Source organism: Mustela lutreola, chromosome 10 (assembly GCF_030435805.1).
Source record: "Mustela lutreola isolate mMusLut2 chromosome 10, mMusLut2.pri, whole genome shotgun sequence".
In the NCBI taxonomy this organism is placed as follows: domain Eukaryota; kingdom Metazoa; phylum Chordata; class Mammalia; order Carnivora; family Mustelidae; genus Mustela; species Mustela lutreola.
In genome coordinates this window covers 81,171,966-81,191,344 of record NC_081299.1, presented here as the reverse complement: position 1 = coordinate 81,191,344, position 19,379 = coordinate 81,171,966, and the positions used below count along the sequence as shown (strand labels likewise).

General features: G+C 41.6%; 1 long non-coding RNA gene across 1 annotated transcript; it reads left to right on the top strand.

Annotated features, from left to right (window-relative positions):
- The first annotated feature begins 3,762 nt into the window (after positions 1-3,762).
- On the top strand, positions 3,763-17,437 carry LOC131810197 (uncharacterized). The gene is made up of 2 exons (XR_009345467.1): positions 3,763-3,917; positions 17,093-17,437. It is a non-coding gene; the product is annotated as an uncharacterized LOC131810197 (long non-coding RNA).
- Positions 17,438-19,379: the final 1,942 nt, after the last annotated feature.

The window sequence follows — 19,379 nt, the reverse complement described above, 5'->3', positions numbered from 1 at the left end:
TTTAAAAAATAACAGCACTGATAACAATGAAACAGTATCAATTTGTAGATTACTATGGAAGTACTTGGCTTTTGGTTTTATCTATCCTGAGATAAATAACAAAATTGTTCAGTAGATCAGTTTACCCCACTATGAAAGAAGTTATCTTGTTTATCTTCCATACCCCTCACAGCAAAGATCATTTTTGACCAAAATCTTTAACTATGGAGGAAAATCACACATTTATCAAAGGGTATTGACCCATCCATAGCATATGCAGCTGTGAATGCTAAAAGAACCAGGCTGTGAGAACAGTCTGTTGACATCCACATGTGACATCTGTTTCTCCCACTGATTGCCAAGGTCGATTCTCCCATACTGGCCAACTAGGTAGGTGTCCTTTTCCTCTCATACAATTCCTGGAGCTATACGTTAGAACCAAGAAGACTTTCCCAAAAGAGCAGGAGCGCCTCTCTGATCAATACTTGAGAGTAGCTGTGTTTTCTTTCTCTAGGAGAAGAAAATCAATACTATATAACCACTGTGTTACAAATTATGTACTGATAACTCACACTAAAACAAATTAAAATAAAATATAAAAGGGTCAAAGAGCTTTCTTACACTTTCACTAAAAAAATAAATTTATAATCACTCCCTTGACTCCATTCAACACTCATATCCCTTCCATTGTCCAACTTACCATCTTCTCTCAAAATGGAAAAATTTGTCAAAAAATAAAAAATAATTTCAAAAGTCTCCCTCCAAAACATCCTTCTTGCTCTCAGGGCTGATTTTCCAGGCTGATCTGACCCAGTGTCTGGACACACCGAGGCAGTGACTCAACACACACTATTTGATAAGTTGGCTGAATCCTATCCCTCCCCTGGAAGCAGTGATGAGACAGGACAGGGCTGGCCAAAAGAAGATGAGTATTTGCTAAAGGGAGGTCCAAATAGTGGCGCTAGCAAAAGTCCCAGCACTAAACAGTTATATACACCATTTCTGGATCTGAGAGAAGAGTCAACTAGCCAACTCAGAAGTGCTAGTAATAGCACCCACTACTTATCGAACATTTAACTCTGGGTCATTTATATATGCTATGTCACTTAGTACCTTGGCAGGTACTGGGACTATTATTATTCCCATTTTGCCATTAAGACTGAGGCTAGAGGACCCACTTCCAAGCTCACTCACGTGGCTTTTAGCAGAGGACCTCGGTCTCTCCCGCATGAGTCTATAGGGTAGCTCACAGCACAGCGGCTGGCTTCCCCCAGAACACATGTTCTAAAAGTGCAAGAGCCACCAACATGGAGGTTTTGGTATTCTATAACTGAACCTCAGAAGTGACATACCATCATCTCTGTATATTTTATTAGTTACACAGACCAACTGGTAAATATGAGAGGTGGTTACATGAGGGTGTCAGTATAAGGTGGGGATCATCGGAGGTGATCTTGGAAGCCGGCTATCACAAAAATTGATGCACAAAGGATAAAGTTCGTACTAGAGAAATCAAGATTTCAACCCAGAGGTTGTATATTTGGAGCCCTAAGTCCTTTAGAATCACTGAGCTATTATGGAGCTGATACAGAAGAAAACAGGCAGACACAGTGGACCACGCTTCTTGTTTGAAAGCCCACCGCCCACTGGCCTCGGCCTGAGAGTGTCTACTCCAGGGCATCTGGGTCCAGCACGGCTGGAAGTCTTAGTAGCACCTTGGCGTACCTTAGCGCAGGACCCTGTCTGCTGCTGCTTCTTCCTTCCCTAATGCCTAGATATTAGAAATTCTGTCCAAAACCAAGTCTTTGTCCAAGAACAAAGACTTGGGATGGGGCATAAAGCACAACTCAGAGAGTGTACTAATTTGGGAGGTTTAAACAGCAAAACAGAATGTTGTTCTTTTTAAACTCCCTTGCAATTCCCCTCCTTGAAAATCAATTCACATGCTCACTTCAGCTAAACAAAGGGAAGAAATAAGTTTTCAGTGACTTTTTAAAAGATTGCTAGCCATATTTCTTTAACAGACATTCATTTCCTGGATTAGACGCTAAGGAACTTATGTTATCATTCTATTTTATTTATTCTATGCATCTGTGGACTATAGAGTAGATCATGTTAAGCATAATGCTTTGAAAGGACTCTTCAGAGAAAGAATTAAATGAATTTTCCCATCTATTCTTAATATTCCCCCTACTGAATGCAGACAGCAACAGGAAAATTCAAAGCTATTATTTTTAATGTCAAATGCCTTACTACTCCAATAAAAGGGGGAAAGATATTAAACTTTTTATACAACAAGAACCAGATAGCACATATCTTGAAGAAACACATCTTAATCAAATTGAACATAGGAAATTAAAAAGAGGGTGGATGACTGAAGGTATCCATCCTCATTTAATTAAAAAAAAAAAAAAAAAAGAGCACTCGCAATCCTTATGAACAAGAGAGCATGTATTTCTTGCCTTTGTTCCTTTAAGAGGAATAGTGTGGATTAATTTGGGTTCAGAAGGTTCTGAAAAACCTGAGAAATTGCTGTTCTCATTGTCCTGAGAAGAAAAAGAAATACTTCTTCTTTTAGACAAGCCCATTTTACGTTAGGAAGCAACACCAGTGAGTGGGAGATATAAACTTCTGAAAGTCACCTGGATAGCCTTGACCAAGGGGATGAAAATGCCTTTCTGATGACTTTAGATAGTGGCTATAAACTTCAGATAAGAAACCTCGTGTAAAGCTGAGAAACAAAGGCCCTATGTAAGCTTAAGGTGGGGGAAAGTAGTGGTATTCTTGGGCAGGTTACCTACATAAAATACCCCAAAACTGGGCTTACAACTAATTCAGCCAACTATCCTACCATGAGAAAAATCACCACAGCAATTATTTATGGAGTACTCACTATCAACAAGGCACTGTGTGTTGGTATATTTAATCCTTACCACAAACCTGAACACTACATTTAGTCCCATTTTACAGATGAGCCAATAGGTTCCAAGAAGTTAAGCACCTTGCCCAAAATCACGCAGCTCTGGCTCATGCAGCAGAGCCAGGATCTGAGTTTGAATGCAAGCATAATTCCCAGCCATGGTGTTAGCCTGTCACAGCTGCCTCCATAATGCTGCAGGCACTTTACTTCTCCCAAGCTAAGAATCACCCTGCTCATCTTCAGAACAGGGAGGACAAAAGGAGCCTCCCCGCAACCACACACACCCTAACACACACGCCACACCCTCTCATGCCTGCAGCGATTTTAGATTACATTCTGCAAGTCAAAAATACTCCTCAACACAAATGTGGTTTAATTAGATTATTATAAACCTGAGCCAGGTCTGAAAATATACAGACACGTCCATCCATTTTTTCACTTCACACCTGAGCCTCAGCAGAGAATTCAAATAAAAATGTTACTGGTTTGACATGTGTCTTAGTTTGTTTGGGCTGCTATAACAAAAATACAATAAACTGGGTGTCTTCTGAGCAATATACATCTATTTCTCCCATTTCTGGAGGCCAGGAAATCTAAGATCAAGGACAGCAAATATGATATGTGGTGGCAAGTCCCTTCCTGGCTCAGAGACAGCCATCTTCTCACTGTGACTTCCGATGGCTGAGAGGGTGAGAGAGATCTGTGACCTCTTTCATAAGGATGGGTCTTGCTTGGAGATCAGCTTCAGTCTGGTCCCACAGGGAGCTCTGGCCTCCTCATGACATCATAGAGTTGGGGGCCCCCTTGGAACAAAGGAGTGACCAATCACCCTGGTTTGCCTTGGACTGAGGGGTTTCCAGAGACATGGAACTTTCAGCATTCAACGCAGAAACTAGGACAGTCCTGAGCCAACAAAGATTTCCGTCACTTAAGAGACACTCAGTATTGGCACCAACCTGGAGATGAGAGAGAGACTTTGGGGTGAGGCAGACAGCACTTCTCCTCAGAAGAGGATACTGTAAGTATTAGAAGCCCATTCTCAAAAGTGTGGGATGAGCACACCAGCCTTGAGGGTGATCTCGGCAGGACTCCTCAGCACTCGCCTCTACCCAACTGACAGTTTCTTTCACTTCCACATTCTGGCTATTAAATGTGAATATTCGTCCACTATGTTTACAGATCAAAAGCCACATCCAATTTCCTCATTAACACTAAAAGATTAAATTATCATCAATAAGTCATCACTTGACTTTTTTTCTCATTCCCTTTGTATGAGACCAAAAAACAGACTATAAACACTGGAAGTGCAACGGGATGTTTCGTAATACTTCTGAGTTTCTGGGTAACATGAACTCGCTCCACAAAATCTCAAACCGCATTTGTCAGCCCCACAAGCCAGTGGGAGGAGGTTGTGGGGTCTCCTCCTCTTAGTCTTGTCAGGTCACAGTTTCTTCTCCTGAAAATGTAACACAAATCCTGGCCTCCCAGAAGAGTTCAGAGGTTTCAACACAAAGTAAATGTGCCACCAGTGGTAGCCTTTACTACTAACTGTTGAACAGAATCCGAAAGCTTGAATTCTATACCAGTGCTGTGAAGTGGGATGAGAGACGTTAACTAATTAAAATCTAGGTGGTGGGAGACAAACCATAAGTGACTCTTAATCTCACAAAACAAACTGAGGGTTGCCGGGGGGAGGGGGTTTGGGAGAAGGGGTTGGGATTATGGACATTGGGGAGGGCATGTGATTTGGTGAGTGCTGTGAAGTGTGTAAACCTGGTGATTCACAGACCTGTACCCCTGGGGATAAAAATATATGTTTATAAAAAATTAAAAAATAAAAAATAAAAAATAAAAAAAATAAAAAATAAAAATAAAAAAATCTAGGTGGTGGCCGGAACAGGGTTCCTTATACGCAGAAAAGGCAGCGCCTCATATTCATCCTAGAGTGCACTTGAATGGCCACTCAAAAAGATTTAGATCCTGGACTTTTATCAAGTGATTCTAAAATATTAACTGGGGTAATTACTTTATACAAAGTCAAAGGCCATTAAAAATTTTTAAACCTAAAGTGAATGCTGATTTGTGTGGCTTTATGGTCAGCATGTGTTGGGGAGGAGAGTAAATGAAGCTTTCGTACGCCAGTCTGATTTGGGAGCAGGAGTGAGAGGGGCTAACAGGATTCCAGCTGCAATTCAACTAGGTTCTTTACACTGTGAGCATGGTTCAGTAACTGCACTGACACGTAAATGGGTTTATCCTTGTAATTCAAATAATTGCTTTGGTATTTTCAGTACCAACCAAGTATGAAAGCTCTGTATAAAAGCTGCAGAAAATTCCCAGGGGAAGGAAAGTATCTATAGATCGGCCTATGAAACTATATACTATCCCCACTTTCTTCACCTTGTAAGGGAAAAAAACAGATATGCTAAATGATACCCATTTCATGGTTTGTCAGAATAAAATGAGATCATTATGTCAAAACCTTTGATAAACTGTAAAGGCCCTTATAAATGAAAGATTGACTACCCTAAGTATCATGAAATTCAGAGTACCATCACACACACACACACACACACACACACACACAGTTACAGCCAAATGTGCAAACCAAAGGAGTGGGAGGGGGGAGGCTGGTTCTTCTCAGCTTTTTGACAGGAAGGCCAATTTTCTCCCCTAAAATAAACTTAGTCTGAGATAGAGCTGAAAAGATTTGTCAAATGTAAATATCCACTGGTTAACTAGAAGTGAATTATAAACAATACCTACTCAGGGTTATAAGCATTAATGGGGTTAAGTGGAATTTCACACTTGAGGAATTTCATATGCTCAATCTTGACCCAGCTTCAGAAAATATGTGGCTTTACTGTAAAATGCCCTAGAGACTCAAGAGGCATGCTGTTAGTTTGTGGGCAACAAGCAGCAGAATTTAAATCAGGATGGAAAATTAAACACATGGCACTCTCCCCTGGCCTTCTGTTTCTCTCTAGGGGGGAAAGAATCTTACAGGACTCCTCCTTCTTCCTAGCCCTCTTTTCTCTCAAGTCTACAGCCTGCTTCCGCCTCACCTCCTCCTCTTCACCCCACGCCACTGCCTCAACGGCTCGATACTGGTCATTTTGCCACACCCCTTCCCTCCAGGCTCAGGTTCTGGAGAATTTCCCCAGCTATGGCCTTTCCCAGATGAATTCATCTTTCTGTCTGCCACCACATCAGTTCTCCTAAAGCAGGGGTCTCAGAGATCCACCAAATGCTCTGAGAAAATTAGAAATTCAGTGGTCAAATCAGTTTAGGAAATGTCACTTATCATATCTCCTTCCTGGAGCATCACTTTTGCAAATTAAGGGTCCTGGAAAGTCCTGCAGTAAAGACACCAACTTCACTTTATTTAACCCAGATTCTTCAAACTGAATAATATAACTAACAACCCCAATGAGATAAGTACTATTATGAGGTAGCCATTTTACAGAGGATGACATTTACAGAGGATTACAGAGGATGAGACCAAGGCTATACAAGGTTATATATGTATATGTATATACCTATACATATGTATATGTGTATGTATATATGTATGTATATGTATACATATATAACATATTACATATATTATATATAATAATATATATATACACATATATATGTGTATATATACATACAAGGTTATATATATATGACCCAAAGGTCATACAGGCACTAAATGGTAGAGCTGAAGTTCAGACCAGACTAACTCCAAAACTGAACACTTCGGGTATCCTATAGCACTACAAAAGGAGAAACAATCTCTTTAAGTTTCTACTAACCCAGGCTTCTGATCAAAGATTTCCACCAAATCTCCCTACACGCCATTTATATTCTTTAACGGGATCCTTGCTACTCAAAGTGAGACCTAAGGAGCAGCACCACTGGCATCATCCATCAGTTCATCAGATATGCAAAAATTTAACCCCCATGCCCCAACTGGTGACCACCAGCTCAATGGAGCCAGAATCCACACTTACCACAGAACCCCATTTGAGACACACCACCTGGAAGGTCTTTAGAGCATAATCTAATCTCTGTTTCCTATTCTTCCACTGGTAATTTTGTCTTCCACAAACCACGTTTCCCAGACCCATCAGCCAGGCAGTACAACTGAGTAGTATCCGTCACCAAACAGTCTCTCTCTGACTCAGCCCTCACCCACTCTTCCTCCTCAAATTCCTCCCAGGAGGTTCTGGGATTTCCCCACATGTGTCTTGTACCCTAAAGTCTGATATCCACTATTTTTCCCCCTCCCATTCTGTGGCCATCTATGGTCTCTGCCAACACCAAGCTGGCAAGCGTGCCACCAGCAACTGCTGGGGACAGTGACCGTCCTGATGCCTCAGATGCTGGGCCAAGCTTCCTGCAGAGGTGCAGGACATGGTGGGACTGTCCTACCAAGGCCTGCACTAGGCCCTCAGTTTCTTGGACACAGACTGTGAACAATCCTTCCACACACCCCAACATGGAGCACGAAGCCTTCACACTCCAGACAAAGGAAGAGGTAAAGCAGGGCACAGTGGGAGATCCAACAATTAGGGCAGAAGGATTATTCATTTTACAAAATGATTCCCTACAAGGATACCTCAAAAATATATATTTCTGAAAGATTTGACTGATAAGAGCACTTTCCACACAACTTTGCAGACAGCCCATGACTGTGGCCTGAAGTGGGACACACACATGCACTCTCTTGTAGACACCAGATGTGGCCCTGTGGGGAGGACACAGAAGAAGAAGAGGAAAGAAATCTAAGGGCCTAACCCAAGGCAAGGGCTGAAACAGATATGCGTGGCCTCTGGAAGACTCACAACTTAAATGATCCAACTTGAAGAGCTAAGCAGTAGATGCCTCCAGACTAAAGAAAGGGACACAGGAGGGAAAAGGGTAGAAGAGAAAGTAACAGAGGAGCTGATGCCAATGAAGCTGGCCAGGGATGGCTTGAAACCCCAGATAAAGAGGCCATGATGGCATCTGTCCCCTCGCTGTCAAACCAAGGTGGCCAGGACAGGAGATTGTCCAAAGAACTCTAGGGCACCCCATTCCTTATCTCCACGAAGAAGAAGGCAGGTGAGGCAGAAGACAATGAAAAAGATGTTCTCTGAGATCACGCAGGTCCAAAGACAGGATGCCAGACAAAGGCTGGATTGTCCTGGGCACCTACTCGGCACCTTGCCTGCCAACCCGAGCGATCCCAGGGCCCCACAGGATTTTGCATATAGTCACCCACTTTTCATCCACCTTTACCACCACCCTCCTTGGCCAGTGACCTCTCACTTTCTGCAATTAAAGAGCCCCATGTCTGATCCCCTAAATTCTCTTCTGCCTGTCCCTAATTCTCTGCTCCACAGAGCAGCAGGTGCAGTGTATATCCAGCTGGCCCACTCCTCCCCCACTTGCTGTCTTTGCGCCGCTTCCATTCCTTGGACACATCAAACTTTCTCCCACCTCAGACACTGCAAATGCTATTTTTTAACCCTCTCTTCCTTGCACACAACCTGTCTGCCCACCCACCCAGTGCTTCACCTAGGCTCCTTCTGTTCTGCTCAGACCTAGTTTCCATGTCACTTCCTTAACAACATCTTAAGTGTCTTAGAACTCTCCAAGACCACTCAAGAGGACCCTGCTCTGGCCTCTTATATTCCCCCCAGAATTCCAAACTTTCCTGATAACATATATCATAATTTCATTTAATTAATCACTTATGCACCTAAAATAATTAATTTCTGCAAAGTATTTATCTTATTTATTTATCTTATTTATTATGCATCACCAAGGCATAGGACATATGTCTAGCATTTAGTAGGTACTTAATAAATATCTATGGAAGAAAGAAGGGGAAGAGGGAGGGAACAGCAAGAAGAGAGGGCTATTTTCCAGATCAGGAATTCACTGTTTTTCTCATCCAACTCCTTGAACAGTAAGGTCAAACAACTTAAACTAACTTCGTTTGGCATCATCTGTCCACGGAAAATGATACAGGCAGGAGAGACTTTACTAAAGTCCAAGATCGGCAGGTATCTCTCAGTTCTAGAAGTAAAAATATTGTTCATCCAATTCTTGACTCCCATCTATGTCTTAATTAGGAAGAAAAGCAGCACTGGGCAGTGATGGCCAAAACTGAAGTCCAGACACCAATTTATTCAAACAAGAGACTATATGGATCACATCTCCCATCTGCTCCCATAAATCACTAAAGATATATTTAGAGAACATGTTACAAGTATATGCATATACAGGCACAAGAACATTTGCCAAGATAAAACAATATTACGATGTCTGTTCAAAACATTTTTTTCCTTTACAATGTGAATTCAGTCTTCCAGTGGAAAATACTTTTAAACAAAAAAGAGACATCTCCTCTTTGTCTGACTTAAATTTCAGACCAGCTCAGCTGCACTTCCAGGGGCCTTGCCAACCCAGGGACACTTGATGGATCGCACCGGGGACGGGAACATGGACACGGAGCAACACAGAACTCCCAGACCTCGTTTTACCCTCCTTTCTCCAGTCCCCTTAAGAGCTGCAATTAGACGTTTAACCCATGACCAATACTGATTTCCGCCTTATCTTCCTTCTCTGCCCTGTGGGGAGGTGTAAATGAACAGAGAAATATCAAAAAGCAGCAGCAGCAGTAGAGAGAGAGGCGGTTGCTTAAAGGCTGAGATAATCCATTCACCAGAAACAGAAATCTCCAGGAGCCAGTCGGTCAAATTTGCCAAACTGACAGGGACCCTCCTTTCACTGAGGACACATCTTGCTGAATATTCTCTTTCTGGATATACTTTCAAGCTCAAGTATACCATAAATGTATCTTAAAGTCTTTGACGTGCATTTACTGGTCAATTAAAGATAGGTACGGCCACTTTTTCTGCTAGGGTTTAACAAGGTTATCTCATGGATGTTGCCGGCTAAAGTTCTGACATGCCCACTGCTAGAAAACACGTTGTTTGGATTGTTTCCCTTTCCCTGTCTAGGGTACCACTAGTCTCAAACTTAAAACAGGATCTTGAGCAGGTTGTCAGTTCTTCAACTTTTTCATCTGTGAAATGGGATAATTCAAAACAATAACATTATTTCAAATGGAACTGTGCATGCTTTCCCAAAATTCAGTTTTAATATGGTTCAAAATGCAGTCTCGTAACCACATTAACAAAAATTGGCAAGTGCTGGCCCTTTAAGGACTAACTTCTGTGAACAGCTAAACATACTTGTCAATAGGCAGTGAAGAGCAATTATTCAAATGGTAGCAGATAGTTCACACCTGAAAGCAATTTCTTATTTTAAGTAAGGTAAACATTCCCTTGGACTTCAGTATAGGTGATCGTTTTGCTCTTCTAACAAACAATGTTCTGCCAACTGGGCTACCAACATTAGCCCAATCTAAGTGCATTCATCTACAGGGTTTTCTTGCACATTCTCCCATTCTTACCCATTCTGCCCCAGGGATGCCCAGTATGCATGATCTGTAGGGTTGACTGCAGGAATGAAGGGACAGGGATAGTACCATCCGCCACTTTCCTCCTATCTCACCTCCCATTCCCCAACACAGTCTGAGCCTCCAACCACCTTCTACAGCAGGCAAATGTGTTTACCTCATTATACAGAAACTCTCCTAAGGACAATTTTTCATCACTTAATTAATAAAACAGGCACTCTGTCTGAATCAGAATACAGAAGCTCCTCTACCTGATCACAGATTAGTGCTGAAAATCTTACTCCTAAATCCATTTATTCATAGACACAGAGGGACACTCTACTTCCCATTTTTTTTTAAATATATTTTTATTTATTTATTTGACAGACAGAGATCACAAGTAGGCAGAGAGGCAGGCAGAGAGAGGAGGAAGCAGGCTTCCCGCCGAGCAGAGAGCCCGATGCGGGGCTCGATCCCAGGACCCTGGGACCATGACCTGAGCCGAAGGCAGAGGCTTTAACCCACTGAGGCACCCAGGTGCCCCTCTACTTCCCATTTTTGTAACGCCTAAGTGGGACCAGTAAAATCACCGAGCTGACAAAGCTGGAACATCTTTCTTCTGAGATAAACTGTGTTCTCATTTCCCCAAAAGTTCCTAAATTTCTCTACAAGTTTGTAGGTAACGGAGTGTCTGAATGCAGAGCCTATTTTGTCAAATTTCCTAGCTTCCAGTATTTTGGCAGGTGGAATTTTCCATTATTTTCATATATGCGTCCTAACAAGCGGTCTCGGCTAAGGGCTGTTCCATCTCTGTTGCATTTGATGCTTTGCCTCTGCCGTTTCTACATCCTCTGCCTTTAGACTGATCATCACCTTCAGGCCCACGAAGTGCTAGAAAACAGGATCTGCAGAACCAGAGAGGAGTATGTCCTGAGGAATGGCTTATAAATGTAAAAGCAAGATGGGCCGGCTCTGTGTTCAGAGGGATCCTTCCTGGTTTTTTGTTGTTAATGTTTTTGTTCTGTTTCCTCTAGAACTTTAGGTAAAGGTTCAACAGATGAATAACCCATAAAAAGTCGACATTCACTTTAGAATTAAATTGAGCATTTCACTAAAAAATAACATGTGTCCTTTAGATATAATGACCCTTAAAACAATAGCCATTATTCATAAAAACAGACACATAGACCAGTGGAACAGAGTAGAGAGCCCAGATGTGGACCCTCAACCCTATGGGCAAATAATCTTTGACAAAGCAGGAAAAAATATACAGTGGAAAAAAGACAGTCTCTTCAATAAATGGTGCTGGGAAAACTGGGCAGCTATATGTAGAAGAATGAAACTTGACCATTCTTTTACACCGTACACAAAGATAAACTCAAAATGGATAAAAGACCTCAATGTGAGACAGGAATCCATCAGAATCCTAGAGGAGAACATAGGCAGTAATCTCTTCGATATCAGCCACAGCAACTTCTTTCAAGATATGTCTCCAAAGGCAAAGGAAACAAAAGCGAAAATGAACTTTTGGGACTTCATCAAGATCAAAAGCTTCTGCACAGCAAAGGAAACAGTCAAAAAACCAAAGAGGCAACCCACGGAATGGGAGAAGATATTTGCAAATGACAGTACAGACAAAAGGTTGATATCTATAATGGATCTATAATGGATCTATAATGAACTCCTCAAACTCAACACACACAAAACAGACAAGCATATCAAAAAATGGGCAGAAGATATGAACAGAGACTTCTCCAATGAAGACATATAAATGGCTATCAGACACATGAAAAAAATATTCCTCATCACTAGCCATTAGGGAGATTCAAATTAAAACCACATTGAGATACTACCTTACACCAGTTAGAATGGCCAAAATTAACAAGACAGGAAACAACATGTGTTGGAGAGGATGTGGAGAAAGGGGAACCCTCTTACATTGTTGGTGGGAATCCAAGTTGGTGCAGCCTCTTTAGAGAACAGTGTGGAGATTCCTCAAGAAATTAAAAATAGAACTTCCCTATGACCCTGCAATTGCACTCCTGGGTATTTACCCCAAAGATACAAATGTAGTGAAAAGAAGGGCCATCTGTACCCCAATGTTTATAGCAGCAATGGCCACGGTCGCCAAACTGTGGAAAGAACCAAGATGCCCTTCAACGAACGAATGGATAAGGAAGATATACACTATGTCCATATACACTATGGAGTATTATGCCTCCATCAGAAAGGATGAATACCCAACTTTTGTAGCAACATGGATGGGACTGGAAGAGATTATGCTGAGTGAAATCAGTCAAGCAGAGAGAGTCAATTATCATATGGTTTCACTTATTTGTGGAGCATAACAAATAGCATGGAGGACATGGGGAGTTAGAGAGGAGAAGGGGGTTGGGGGAAATTGGAAAGGGAGGTGAATCATGAGAGACTATGGACTCTAAAAAACAATCTGAGGGGTTTGAATTGGTGGGTGGGTGGGAGGTTGGGGTACCAGGTGGTGAGTATTATAGAGGGCACGGATTGCATGGAGCACTGGGTGTGGTGAAAAAATAATGAATACTGTTATGCCGAAAATAAATTAATTAATTAATTAAAAAAAAAAAAACAATAGCCATTATTTGTGAGTGCTTACTGTGTGCCAGGCACTGTGCCAAGTGCCTTTCTGACACATCATATTTAATCCTCAAAACCACCATAAAGATAGATATGATTATTTCCATTTTCAGGTGAAGAAATTGAGACTTAAGAAATGAAGTAACTTTGCACGGTGACAGGTGCAAGTGATAGAACTAGATCTGTCTGACTCCATCACATAGGCCCTTAATGAACATATTATACTGTCTCTCAGGGGTTTGGAAAGGATTTTGTTAATCATTAACAATGTATTCTTCTACTGTGCGCTACTGCAAGAGTCTATCTGCAGGTCTGTGGTCCTTTTCTTCTCTAGTCCATTATCCATCCAGCCATCAGAAAGCCATCTCCCAAGGAGTAATTCTGAAACTATTTGCATCAGAATCACCTGGAGGTGATTCTGTTTGGAATGCAGTTGCCAGACCCACCCCTGAGATACTGAATCAGAATCACCTTCGTTTTTAATAAGCACACTAAAATTTAAGAACCACTTACATCAGTATATCATCTGTTCACAATCTTCAAACTGTTTTCCCAAAAACTATGACATATACTATTTGTGGCAGGCTGAGTAGTGGCCTCCCAAAGATGCCCACATCCCAGTCTCTGACATATCTGAACACGTCACTTCACAAGGCAAAAGGGACCTTGCAGATGCAATTAAGGATCTTGAAATGGGGAGATGATTACCCTGAATCATCCAGGTAGGCCCAAGGTCATCACAAGGGTTGTTAGAAGAGGGAAGCAGGAGACTCAGAGAACGTAACAAAGGGGACAGCTGAACCAGGCACTGGAATGATGGGGGTTGAGGGCAGCACACAAGACAAGGAGTACAAGCAGCTTCTAGAAGCTGGAAAAGGCAAGGACACCAGATTCCTCTTTCCTGGAGCCTCCAGAAGGAATGCGGTAGCCTGCCGACCCATTCTAGACTTCTTACCCCCAGACCGAAAGAGAATACATTTGTTGCTTTTGACTACTAAATTCGTGGCCATTTGTTACAGCAACAATAGGAGGCAATCCTCCCTAGGTCCCTGATGGGCTGAGTCCTTCTTAGCTCACCCTTCCTACTTCTCATCTCTCCACCTTAAACTCTACGCTCCAGTAATGCCAAACCACCGCCAACTCCCCAAATATGCCTAGCTCCTTAATACTGTACTTGGACATTTGTTTCCCCCCAAACTTGTCAGCTGAGGAACACCAATTTATCCTTGTAAGATGCTCAGACGTCACTCCCTAATACCTAGAGATGGAACTAATTCTCTCCTCTGTAATGGAACCTGGAGATACACACACACACACACACACACACACACACACACACACACGGTGTTGTTCATATCACATTCTGCTATAAATACCTGAAGCCCACAACTACAACCCATTCATCTGTATATCCCCAGGCCCATTCACAGTGCCTGGTGCAGGGTAAATGCTCAATAAAAGTTAACTGAATTGAACTAAGCCCTGAGTTGTTGTCTAGGAAGCTGTAGATGTATTCCCAAATGCCACCTTTAAGGAAAGCATTTAACAATGTCCTATTTTATAACTTCCCTCAGATCCTGTATCACTGCTTATTTTCCCACATATCCTCAGTGATAACAAATTCCTATCCTTTTGAAAGGTCTGGTTTGGGGAGGTAAAAAACAAATGAGTACTCTACAAAAATATCTACTAACTAAAGACGATGATCCGGCCATAGTGTATGATTTTAGATCAAAATGAATCAAAGCTGTCATAGTGTATGACTCGTAGACCAGCTCTGACGGCACTGACGGTATACGAGTTCTGGTATTTTAGTCTTTTAAAGCCAACAAAGTATTTATGATTATATTATCAAAGTATACTATTCTGCCAAAAAGCCAAAGACATGACTCTCATACAAAATAGAATGAACCCATTTAACAGGATTTCTAGAACTCATAAGCTAATGAGGAAAGCTGTAAGAAGGTGAGTGGAGCTACTGCTCACAAGGTGAGCGCTTGTGGAGCTGGGCAGTTATAGGAAACTTAATAAAGGACTGTTAAAATACGCTTGTTGAATCAGATACAAAACTGATTAGTGTCCTATGAGGCACTAAACCAAAACCTTTATGATTACCTTATCTGCCTACCAAAAATAATATCCATCAAATCGTTTAGACACAAACCTACAAGTCAACATAAAACTTCACCTAGTTCAAGCCCTTAAGTAATATTAGATAAGAGTACACTCTCACAGAAAAGAAAATAAACCAAGAATGGATACATGGTTATCCTCATAGTCTAATTTACAGGTTTGGGATAATTTTTGTATTTTAAATATTCTTAAATTGTATTTAAAAAAAAAAAACCAGATAACAAAAATGGCATCTGATTAGCACCACAAAACTTCAAAGGAAACAAAAACACCGGGGAAATCCGGAGATTCACACAGAATTGGGCCTTGAAGAAGAAAAGGATAAGCAGACATCAATAGAGTTTTAAGTATCATTTTTTAATACATTAAAACCACATTTCTCTCCAAAGAAATGACTCTAATATTTTTAACAAAAAAATGATTTAAAGAGACTTAAAAGTTCACTCTACTTTTCCAGAACTATGCCTATTCTAAAAATCAAGGTACAGCTGCACATCCTATTTCCATACTGTGAATCCAGAATTCTCTTCTGCCTGTAGTTCAGCTGCTCTCCAGCACCCGTGCTAGCCCCTGGCTTTCCTCCCTCCTGGTCCTCCCCGTACTGTCCCTGCACTTCAACCGCCCCGAACTGCTTTCCACGAGCCACACGACTTGGCCTCTCATTACTTCCTTACGTTGTGCACACGTGTGTACACACACACACACACGCATGTGCTCCAGCTCTGAGAAACTCTGGAAGAGATGCTACTTCAATGTTACAGGAGTGATGGAATAACAACACTAAAGGGAAGCTCCAGGGAGATGAAGACGAACAGAAGAAAGAAAAGAATGACTGAAAGCTGGGGGCAAAATACTGGAGGCTGATCAAGCAAATAGATCCAGAGGAGTGGATAATCGTCAGGCTGTGCACGGAGGCACACGGGGTATGAAAAAGGCACTGCTCCCCGCTGAACCTGTACACTAGCTTCACATCCCACATGCCCTTTGCTCTATGTGGTCTGCCTCTAACTTTCCAAACTTAGCGTAACACAGTCTTCTCTTTGGTTGCCTTTCAGTAACCACCAAGTCACAGAGAGTCTTTTGGCACAGTATTTGTTTATAGTCTCTGAAAGCTATGTGAGTGTGGACGGCTATTCATTGTCCTCTTATGGATTCATTAAAATTAGATTCACTAAGTGTGAACTCTGAGAAATGTTAACTGTGTTTACAATTAACAATATAAATAAAGCACGTTAATATTTTACATTACTATTTACTGACTATTAAGATCTGCTAGAATGGCAGAAACTATACTTCGCTTAGCTAAGAATATTAGAATACTCTGCATTCATATCTGCTAGCCTTCCAGCTTGGCTGTAATGTAGTTACATAAGTTTTAAGATAAGGAGATTTCTCACTCCTTTTGTATTTCCACTGTGGACCACAATGTCTGAGGAACATGGTAGGCCCATGCAGTAACTGACAACGGAAGGAATGTTAAATAAATGGGCCGTGGGATGAACAGAAAGTAGAGTTCTTCAATTTTCAAACTTTTTTTTGAAACGTGGAGCTGCTTTAAAAATGTATACAAAATCCCAATACATAGAAGAGATGAAAGTGGATGGCTCCGAGAGAGCCCGAACAATGTGTGGGCATCCTTCTCTTCCCATTCTCTCCACCTCCCACCAACATAGCTCAAGGAAAAAGTGGCATCAGAAACATCTTCCTGACAGACCAGGGTAGGAACTTACTGTTTAAAAAAATTAGCTCTGGTGCCTTTTCATACTTTTTTTCCCCCTACCTCCATAACAACTTCTAACAGGGTAAAACAAGACTGTATACCATCTCAAATGTTGTTTGCCAGGTCTGTGATGTCTCATGAAAATGTGCAGAAGTTGTCAATCACTTTGGAAGTGAAAAGTTCAACCAGATAACATATTGCTGGGTTCTTTTCCTTTTCCTTTTCTTTCTTTCTTTTTTTTTTTTTTTTAAAGTCATTGGAATGCTTTAAAAATCATTCTATTTCACAGGCATCTGTGACGAGCAAAAGTACTGAGTTCTGTCAAGTTCACATGAAACGGAAATTCACAGAAGTCAACACTTCCAATCAATGCAAATGATCTTGATGGAGAAATTGACAAGATTTACTGAAGGATGTATCCAGATGCCTTCTCTTGTCAGGCCACAGAATCCCAAAGCTCTGTTATCTGTCATTAACTGGGGGACCCAGGAAGTGGTACAGCGGGTAAGGGCAGGAGCAGGAAAAAAAAAAAAAAAAGTTTAAGACAGGATAAAAGAGCAATTTGAAAATCATTACTTCTTAACAATGAACACAGCTATTATTCTGAACCCCAAATCACGGATGTGATAGTCAAGTCAAAAAGACAAAAGAATAGCAGGGTAAATTGTTGAAACAAATCTCTTTATAGTCGATAGTAAAAATCTCATTGCAATTCAAAAGATAAATGGCAATTAAGTAGTTTCTGTTAAGTGTTTATTGTTCACCTTTTATGTGGGTGGCCTTTTAAGTGATTTTCTTTTTAAAGGAAAAGAGAAAGTTTGTTCTTTCCAGCATTTGAACCAAACATGATGCAAATGCGTGCAACCATCAATTTTAAAATAATAATCGTCTTGATTTTCTAAGCCCATAAACCAACTACTATACACCACTTCCTTTTCAGGCTGTTGTTTGCTTGGCTTATCACAGTTAACTGTTGCACTGTGACTCCGCATGAAGACGGTAATGTAATTAAATCCTATTAACACATCAGGAATAAAGCCCCTTAATGGGCACACAAGGCTTTGAGAGGCAGCTCGTTCCTGAGCAGATTTAATATCCTTAAATTAAGCAAGTGTGAATGGGAAGATGAATCTTATTAAAAACTTAAATCTGATTATATTTGAAAATTATTGGTTTCTTAATGTAATAAATTATCCAATACAGACTAGAACAAATAATATGTCCTAGCTTCCCATAACTCCACTCTATAACAAGTGACAAAAGAAATTATATGTGACTGTGGGGCAAAAAGAAAGGTCTTTTTATAAAAGTCATTTTGCATAATGAAATACCTAAATCATTTTAATAAACATTTGGGGGGAAAAAAGTGCAAATGACACAGTTGGAGAGGGAATCATTTACCCTATTCAGAAAGGGAATGTGGAAATAGTGATGCTAATGTTTTTTTTTTTAATTGTCATTCTGGCCAATTTGTTGTAAATTCTGAAAAGAAAAGCTGCAGCTTATGTTGTTGGTAGCGAATTCCTTCTCCAGAAGGCTAATGCAAATGTAAGCCATCTGCCATGCATTCTGCTGAGAAAGCTGGAGTCGCAAACAATGGGCCAACAGTCTCTGAATACTAACACACACACTCCGCAGGCAAGAAAAGTTTGCATTTTCCCCAAAGGTATACTTTTGCATTGCCTCCTTTCCCATCATCACCGGGACCACCAGGCATCCACCCGCACCACCCCCCGCCCCAGCCCAACTGGCACCAGGCAAGCTTGCACACGATTAGTCTGATGATGTTCGCAAGGAGAGGCCCCAAGAGAAGCATTTCTGTTCAAACTGACTGAAGCAGGAATGCAAGACCTGTTAAATTATTTAACCAGACAAATGCTTCACAGTGTGCAGTTTTTGACTTAATCCTATTTTAGCGAAATCTGGCGTCGCCCATTGCACTACACAATGGAGCGTCGCCTGGGTTTTATCCTTTTACGACTGGACCCTTCCAGAGGGCTCAGGAACACCGTCCTCAGCTCCTCTGAAAGCTGCCGCCTCGCCAGCAGATGGGTGCATTAAACAGAACGCACCGGGCATGCGGGCACTGCCGGGAGCCGGCATATGAAACCAGGCTCTGCTCACACACTTTCAAGTAATTCTTTCCACTCCATTCGAGGAAACTGGAATGTTCGGTTATTTGGCAAGTGTGCCCAAATGGCTCATCCAATGACATGATGAAACATTTTAAATATTGTTTGGAGCTTGGTGATGGGGCAGAGGGACAGACGACTCCCAGTGAAAAGCCATCAAACAAATGCTAGCTGCTTCTCTCCAGATCTGGCTTTCATCTCCATCTCTTCTTGCTCCCATTACCATGCTCCCTCTGGCCTCTTGCTGGAGGTCTCTCAAACTTGCCAGACTGTATCTTCTCTTGCTGCCTGTGCACAGCTGCTTTCACTGCCTAGTATGCCTTCCCAAGACCCTCCCCACTACGGGGTCCAGTGTTTGCTCTAGAGTCGGACTTCCTGGGTTCAAATCCCAGCTTCCTCGCTTGGTAGCACTGTGGCTGTGGACACGTTGCTTCACTTCTCCAT